Genomic DNA, 7,903 nt, shown 5'->3' on the forward strand with positions numbered 1-7,903 from the left:
TATTTGGCCTCTAGCCTCCCCTCTCTCTGGTGGAGTCAATTCACCATGTCCCTGCTCTGCGATCTTGCCAGCCCATTACCCAAACTCCTCCACCACCCTCCTTAGTCTGCAGCTAGTACCCGGAGCCTACAGCAGGGGCCAAAGCCCTCTGGCCAGGCCAACACAGTGAGTTTCAAACTACCCTGAGGTGAAATGCAATTCTACCTCCTCGGCTGACAGAAGGTATAGCCGGAACATTAGATCACCTTTATTTAGCACACAAACTAATGCTTACTTATTTTAGGGGAACTAAAATCAATGGTCTAAAAGCAAGCATTTCAGAAAGGCCTCCTTACTTTTTGATATGGTGATTATAAAATAAAGAGATTTCTAGTCTCATCCTCTGTAGTAAGTAGAGATGCTTTTGGCTCTTAGAAACCAGAGCTCTCTCATCTGGTCACCTCCCTTCTCCCCCATCCACTACCTTTGCCACTGCCATATGGGACACTCACCTTTAAGATCAGAATAGCCAGTTTTCCCAAAGTGACCATCTAATATGATTAGTTCATAGGTCAAAAGAAGTTTCTACATTAAATATTTGATTCTATAGAACTTCTAAAGACTCTAGTTCAAACAAGTATTTTTTTTTCTTAGAATTGTTTTTGTAGCCCTGCATGATGGTGCATGCCTATAATTCCAGCCACTCAGAAGGCTGAGACACGAGGATGGCAAGTTTGAGGCCAGCCTCAGCAACTTAGGTAGGCCCTCAGCAACTCATCAAGACCCTGTCTTAAAATAAAAAATAAAAAGGGGTGGGAGATGTGACTCAGTGGTTAAATGCCTCTGGATTCGATCCCTGTTATCCTCTTCCCCCAAACTGTTTTTGTAATATATGCACAAAAGTAGAGTAAAAAAGAGTGTAGCATTTATTCATCAAAACTCATCAAAGTCAATTTAAGCTGGATAAACAAATCCTAGTTATGACATTAGAAGCAAGTTTCTCTCATTTCCTATCTCCTAGCTACCCTAACCCTCCCTGGAGACGTCCACTGTTACCGTTTTTATGAGGGGTGGAGGATGGAGCAGGGTATGGCCTTCTAGAGATATTCCCTTCATCCATGCATTGGTAATCCTTTATTTTAAAGACACATGGCAGCATTTTGTATACTCTGTTCTATTTCGCTGCTTTGCCTCTAAATGATGCGTCATGAGGCTGAGACGCATGCACAAAGCCCTGGGTTCAATCCCTAGTACCGAAAGCAAAACAAAACTTTGCAGAGACAGTTACATTATCAACACAGTCAGTGCCACCCCGTTCTTTGGATGGTCAGTATGGTTCCCCCTGAAAGGACACAGCATAATGTTCTCACCAGCTCCTTTTAATGAACGTTTCAGTCATTTGCTCTTTTTTGTTGTTAATAAACAATGCTTAGGCCTAAGCTTATCTATAGAATCAATTCCTGTAAGTGCAATTATTGAATCAAATGGTATGTACACTTTTAAAACTGTGAAATAGTTTAAATATATAAAAAGTATTAGAAATAATGTAACTAATACTATTGATGTACCCAGCATTATTACTTCTCAATAAAGAAAAATCACATTTCATTTAGAAAGCACTGAAGCGTCAAGGCACTAACACACGGCTTATGTATTAATTGAGCAAAGGAGTTATGTGATTTTTTAATTTAAGATCTGGTAGCCTGCATTCAGATATCGCTAGGATTATATATTTTATCCAGTGGCCTCAGTTATGTCCAAAGTGAACTGTTTTTTGGTTTTTTCCTAACCCATCATCCGTGTGATTCTGAATGTAGCTCTTTGGTGTTCTTGACTCTAATCAATAAAAGTACCCAGGCCCAGTCTGGTAAGGCTGTGGGGTCTGGAAAAGACCTGAATTATCAATAAGGAGACTGCTAGGATCAGGTAGAGTCTACCCCAGGGATTCAGTCATACAAGTATGTGGCCTTACAGGGATTAGTTTTAGTTCTTATAAAAATGAATGAGCTTTCAAATTTATTCTTATCTTTTAAATCATCTGTGGCTTAATTTCTTTGTAAAGGCATATGCCTATGTATAATTTCCATTCAACTGCCTCTTACACCTCAGACCTTCTGCAAGGATCTGGATACTGCTTTTCTGAACTGGAAGCCAGGGGTTCCCTATGCCCCTCTCCCACTCCTGTCCTGTGCACTGTCTTTGCAAGTTGCAGATACCATTAAGGTTTTCCTTGGAACTGTGATTGCAGTATTTAACACAGCCTGTTCTTCAAGCCCATTTGTGTACGTGGCTCTCCAGTGCTTTTAAATTTACCTAGTTAAAATTCTAGAATGATGTTTCTGGCAATTTACATTTAGCCCCACTCTTACTTTCCTCCATCAGTTTTCTCTCTTTTTTTCTAGTGAAGACAACGACATCTTAGCAGACAGATGAACTCATAATTCATTACTTTAAAAATGCTAAAATAATTAAAAGTGTTCATCGCTGAGCACAATGGAATTAAACTCAGCTTGATATTTATGCCACATTTCACTGCCTCGAGGATGTAGCTCACTTATTTTTTGAAACGAGAAGGGAAAGCCTGCAGTTTCCAGAGATTTCCTATCCATTTTTGATTTCAGTTTTCTCCTTGAGCTGAAATGATTCCATCAGTTAACCACTCAGTCTGATTGTATAATCTGGTTGTTGAACAGGACGGAATGAAGGCTATTCAGTCTTCCCTTTATGCCCCGGATATAGTGAGATGAGCACAACGCCCATCATAACGCAGGCAGGCCAGGATGGCCATGCAGGGCCAGACCTCTTGTGCCTCTATGTTTTTCCCTCCCTTAGTGACAGAAAACCCACTGGACTCCAGCAACATCTGAGCCCTGGCAGGCATTGGCCCCAAAACCCTATCTCCTGCCTCTCAGTCAGTAGAGACTGGCTGGGGAGGTGGCTAATCAGGTGGTTTGTATCCAGGAGAACATGGCCCAGTTTGCTATTTAAATCCAACTCGGATGATGTAAGCAAGCAAGGCCGAAAGGGTTAGGAGGAAGGCAAAAGGAGAGGAGGACTCTTGTCAAGCTGCATTATTTACGGTGAGCTGGGCTGAGGCTAAGTAGAGACTCACACACACACCACCTGTGCATGGAGCCAAAGTCCTAGAGCCTCCCTGCTGCTCTCCCCTGGTCCTTGAGAAAGGAGCAATGGCCACAGGAAAGCATCGGTCCTCATTTATATGGGGGCTAGAGGATGATTTAATTGTGTGTGTGTGTGTATGTGTGTGTGTGTCTACTGGCAGAGAAGGTCTCTTACTGAGATCAACAAAGGCAAACCTGCTCTGGTTGGCAACTTACTAGAGTGTCACAGGAAAGCTGGGCTGTCTCTCAAGCGCTGATAAGGGAATCATGTTTGCTTCCTCCTCTGGAAGCCTGTGGTCCCCATAACCCCAAAAAGAAACTTTGCAAAAGAGTTCTCAGCTTGGAGGCTGCTTCACAGCATGAGCAAATGTTCTAGCTCAGGAAATGATGCTAAAGACACTCCGAAAAAAATGCAAGATGGGTTTGACACAGCATTGGCACAGGATCCGTGACGGGAAGCAGCGTGGTGAGTGGTGATAACGGTCCTGTGGCCAGGCTGAAAGCGAGTTTCACACCCAGCTTGGGTCCCCCCAGCAGGAGTGGGCTCAGTACACTGAGGTGACAGCCTTGTCTCTCTGCAGGGTGAGAGCGGAAATCTGGCGGTGCTCCTGAGAGGAACAGGCCACGAGGAAGGAGGGGGGAACCCTCCTAACCCTAACCCTCCAAGAGCACCTTCTCCCCAGCTAGGACTTGACAGGAGCCTGACCCACGCACCGCCCCTGACCCACGCACAGCTTGTATGAAAACAGGCCCATCCGGCTTGGTTGGTTTTGCCCCGGTTCACCCCTAGTTTTCCAAAACATCTCCTGGGGACAGAGCTGGCTTTGGGACAAGAGAGGACACAACATTTGTCCTCGGAGTCTCTCAGTAAGAATCAGATGGAGAGGACAGTGCTGATTTCAGTTAATAGCCGGGTAAGTTAATAAAGCCAAGATGCCTGCTTCTAGGCAAATCTGCCTCGGTGGGGTGGAACCTGCAGTTGATCGGCTTAGGAGGGCTGGTACAGATGGCCCTGGCCTTTGTGGCAGCCCTTCAACATGTCTACTCCTACGTTGTCATGCAGATTAGAAATCTGTTTTTATTTGCCTCTCTTAAAAAAAATAAATAAACATTCCGAGCATATGAAAAGGAGCTGTTCAACCCTGAGAGCGTTCTGCGTGTTTGAGTACATATGGCAAGACCCTCTCTTGGATAATTAGCAAGACCTCCTGGCACTGTGGCAGTACTCCAGCCTTCCGGCCCCAGCATTGTTCCAACAGCTCTGTTCTAGAAGATTAACCACCTTTCATTTAGTAACTTTTGCCATAGAGAGGGGAGGGGAAACTTGTTGAGGATATGGATTTAGAGCAATTATGACATTTGGTTGGTGTTTCTCCTGTGATAATCTTCCTTGAAGGAGTAAGAAGGAAGCAATTAATACCTACTTGCCATTTTGTTCCCTTCATTATTGCAGTTGTAATTATAATGAGCATAGGAAAACAGGACTATTCAAAGATTCTTTGGACCAACAAGTTCTGCATGAATTTTTGAAGAGGTCATCAGATTTCAATGACACAAAAACTAATGCAGGCAATGGAGTGGCAGAGGGAGCAAAGGGGACAAGATCATAATATTGCAAAAACCGACCATGTTCCATCTCTTGTGGAGTACTCCTAGGCACAGGGAAGTGAAAAACTTATCTGTAGATAGATAGGATCCCTGCTTCAAAGTGTTCAACACCTAGTGAAGGAAACCAACATACATACAAAAAACTCTCAAACAAGGCACTTCAATGACAAGTTGAAGTGTAAACCCAATGCTACAGAGGTGCTGAAGAAGCCTGGTTCATTCTGGGGGCAAGGCCGCTGGGTTGGACCAGAAGATACAGAGGATCTCAATAGGCAGAATGGGGGATACTCCATAGGAAACTCGGTAGCCTTAAAACAAGAGCACTCTAAGTCTATTTGAACAAATATAGCAAGAGATCCAATGTAGATTGCATTGAAAGGAGATTTCCTAGAATACGCAGGGAATTCCTACTGATAGGGTTAAACTGTGCATACCAGTAATATGTAGTTAAGCTTTTAAGCTCTAAAGACAGGGTTAAAATCCCAGCTCAGTACTTTCAATGGATTGTGTTATTGTTGAAAAATATTTATTGTCTTTCCCTGGGGGAAGGTTATTCTTTCCTGTTCATTAATACCAGGCTGGCCATTTGACCTGCTTCTGCTAATGAAATGACGAGTAAAAGTGATATATGTCCCTTCCACAAAGACACTTTAAGAGCCACCGTTTGCTCCTTCCATGTTCTCTTTTCCCTGTTTTATGATGATTAGCAAAGTCCAAGATGCAGGGTGCTCTTTCAGCTTCTGCCTGGGCATTGGAACAAAGACAACTTGGTGTAGAGCCAGCGCTGACTCACAGTCCACATGGCTCATTAGCATAAGCAAGCACTAAACCTTTGTTGTAAGCCACTGAGATTTCTAAGATGCTTGTTCTCATAGCACAACTCAGGTGAAGTGGACAAACAGATGCCTTACAACCCGTGACTTAACCATGTTAAACCTCAGTTTCCTTGCCTATAAAATGGGGATAATAATAGTACTTACTTCACAGGATCCACGTGAGGTTAAATGAGTTAATTTCAAAGCACATAGCATAAAGGATGTAGTCCACACTAAGAACTCAATGTTAGAACTGTCTTTAAATAGGCATAGGATGGGGCTGGGGTTGTGGCTCAGCAGTAGTGTGCTCGCCTCACATGTGTGAGGCTCTGCGTTCGATCCTCAGCACCATATAAAAATAAATAAACAAAATAAAGATATTGTGTCCACTTACAACTGAAAAAAATTTTTGAAAAAATGGGAAAATGTGCATGGGAAAATGTCTAGAGGAATGTTTGCCAACCTATTAACAATAGATCTCCCTTGAATGTGAGATTATAGGTGACTCACTTTCTATTTTACAATTTCTTTAATTGAGTTATTTATAAAGAGCATATGCTCTTTTAATAATCATAAAAAGTAGATATTTCTACTTTGGAAAAACAAACAATAGCTCATTTTGCCATCACAATGCCCATCACACCAAACTTGGCTCCTTGAAGGAAGGGACTGTGTGTTGCCCCAGGATGCTCACATCTGGTCCACCAAATGGGATAGCATCTGCCTTATTTATCTGGTTATTTTGGATCACTGTTTTGAGGTTTTCAGTTCATGGGGGTTAATTGATCTGGATGACTGGGTGAATGGTCGGTAATGACCTAGTATTTCTAAGATGAGAAACACAAAAAGACTGCTACATGAGGCACTCACATATTTTAAGTGGGTAGCTAGAAATATGAATTTGGAGATCAGAAATAGAGACATGAATATCATCCAAACAGAGGTGACTGGCCAAAACTGTGGGTATAGAATGGATAGTGAACTTAACCTTTTCAAGGAATTTTGCTGCTAAGGAGAGGAGGAAAGTGGTAGCTAAAGAGAGAGGTAGGAGGTCAAGAAAGTATCTTTTCTTTGTTCAAGATGAGATAAATTTCAGTGGTCTGTATACGGATGGAAAGAATCCATTTGAAAGGGGCAAGTGGATGATGCAGGAGAATAAAGAGGATGTTCTGGTGCTACAGACTTGGACAGGTGAAAGGAAAGAGGATCTATTGCACAAAACAGGAGAGTGAACTTACATGAGGTTCCAGCTTACAGTTCAGAGAAACAGAAGAGGGAGATGGGGTGACTGGACACAGATGCAGCGGGGGGAGTGTGTGGGAGGCGAGGGTGTCTGTTGTCTACTGACCACCGCTTTTTCCTCTGGGAAATAGGAAGCAAGGAAGGTCAGCAGCTGAAAAGGTAGGATGAGGAAAGGGGTATTGGAGATTTGAGCAGAGAGGAAAAGGCATGAACTAGTGACCCCAGGAAAGGGAGAGGGGGATGGTCTAGCTCAGGGCTTGAGGTGAGGCAGAAAGGTGGGGCAGAAAGGTGGGGCAGAGGAAAGCAGCTCAGGACATGAGAGAAAGCTCTGCTCACCAGGTACAAAACATAAACCCGCAAAGTCATGCTTCTAGTGACCTCCTTCTCCAGCCACACCCTATCAGTCTATAGTTAATGCCCAGTTAATCCTTACCTGTGAATCAATTCACTGATGAGGTTAAAAACTTTCATAATCTAATCTTTTCACCTCTGAACATTCTTGCATGGTTCACATGAAGTGTCGGGGGACACCTCCCATCTAAACCATAACAGGTAGGTCGTTTCATCAAAGGAGCAAAGAAGAGAATCAATAGTCTTCTAATAAGAAGGGAACCCCACACTTTTATGTAACATAATTGCAGGGATAGCATGTGTTAGTCAGTCTTCCATTGTTGTAACAAATATCTTAGATAAATCAACTTGTAAAGAGAAAAAAGTTTATTCTGGATCACTGTTTTGAGGTTTCAGTTCATGGTTGGTTGGTCCCATCGCTTGGGGCCTGTGGAGAGGAAACACAGCATGGTGGAGCGGAAATCCAATCACTTCATGGCTGAGACACACACAAAAAAAAAGAGTGGAAGAGACCAGGATGCTATGACTGATTCCCTTCTAGGGAATGACCCCAAACCTCTCAGTAGGCTCCTCCTCAGGTTTGACCATCTCCAAATAGTACCAGACGCTGAAGACCAAGCCGTTAACACATAGGGAACACTTAGATCCAAGCTATTGCAGACATCACCTTCACCATATCTTGTCAGAAGCAAGTCACCAGCACCTTTATTCCCCTCTCTTGCCCCACACAACACACAGAGTGGAGGAGATTCCACCGAGGTGCAAAAACCAGGAGGCAGGGATAGT

This window comes from Spermophilus citellus (genome assembly GCF_964194105.1).
Source record: "Spermophilus citellus genome assembly, chromosome: 5".
In the NCBI taxonomy this organism is placed as follows: Eukaryota; Metazoa; Chordata; class Mammalia; order Rodentia; family Sciuridae; genus Spermophilus; species Spermophilus citellus.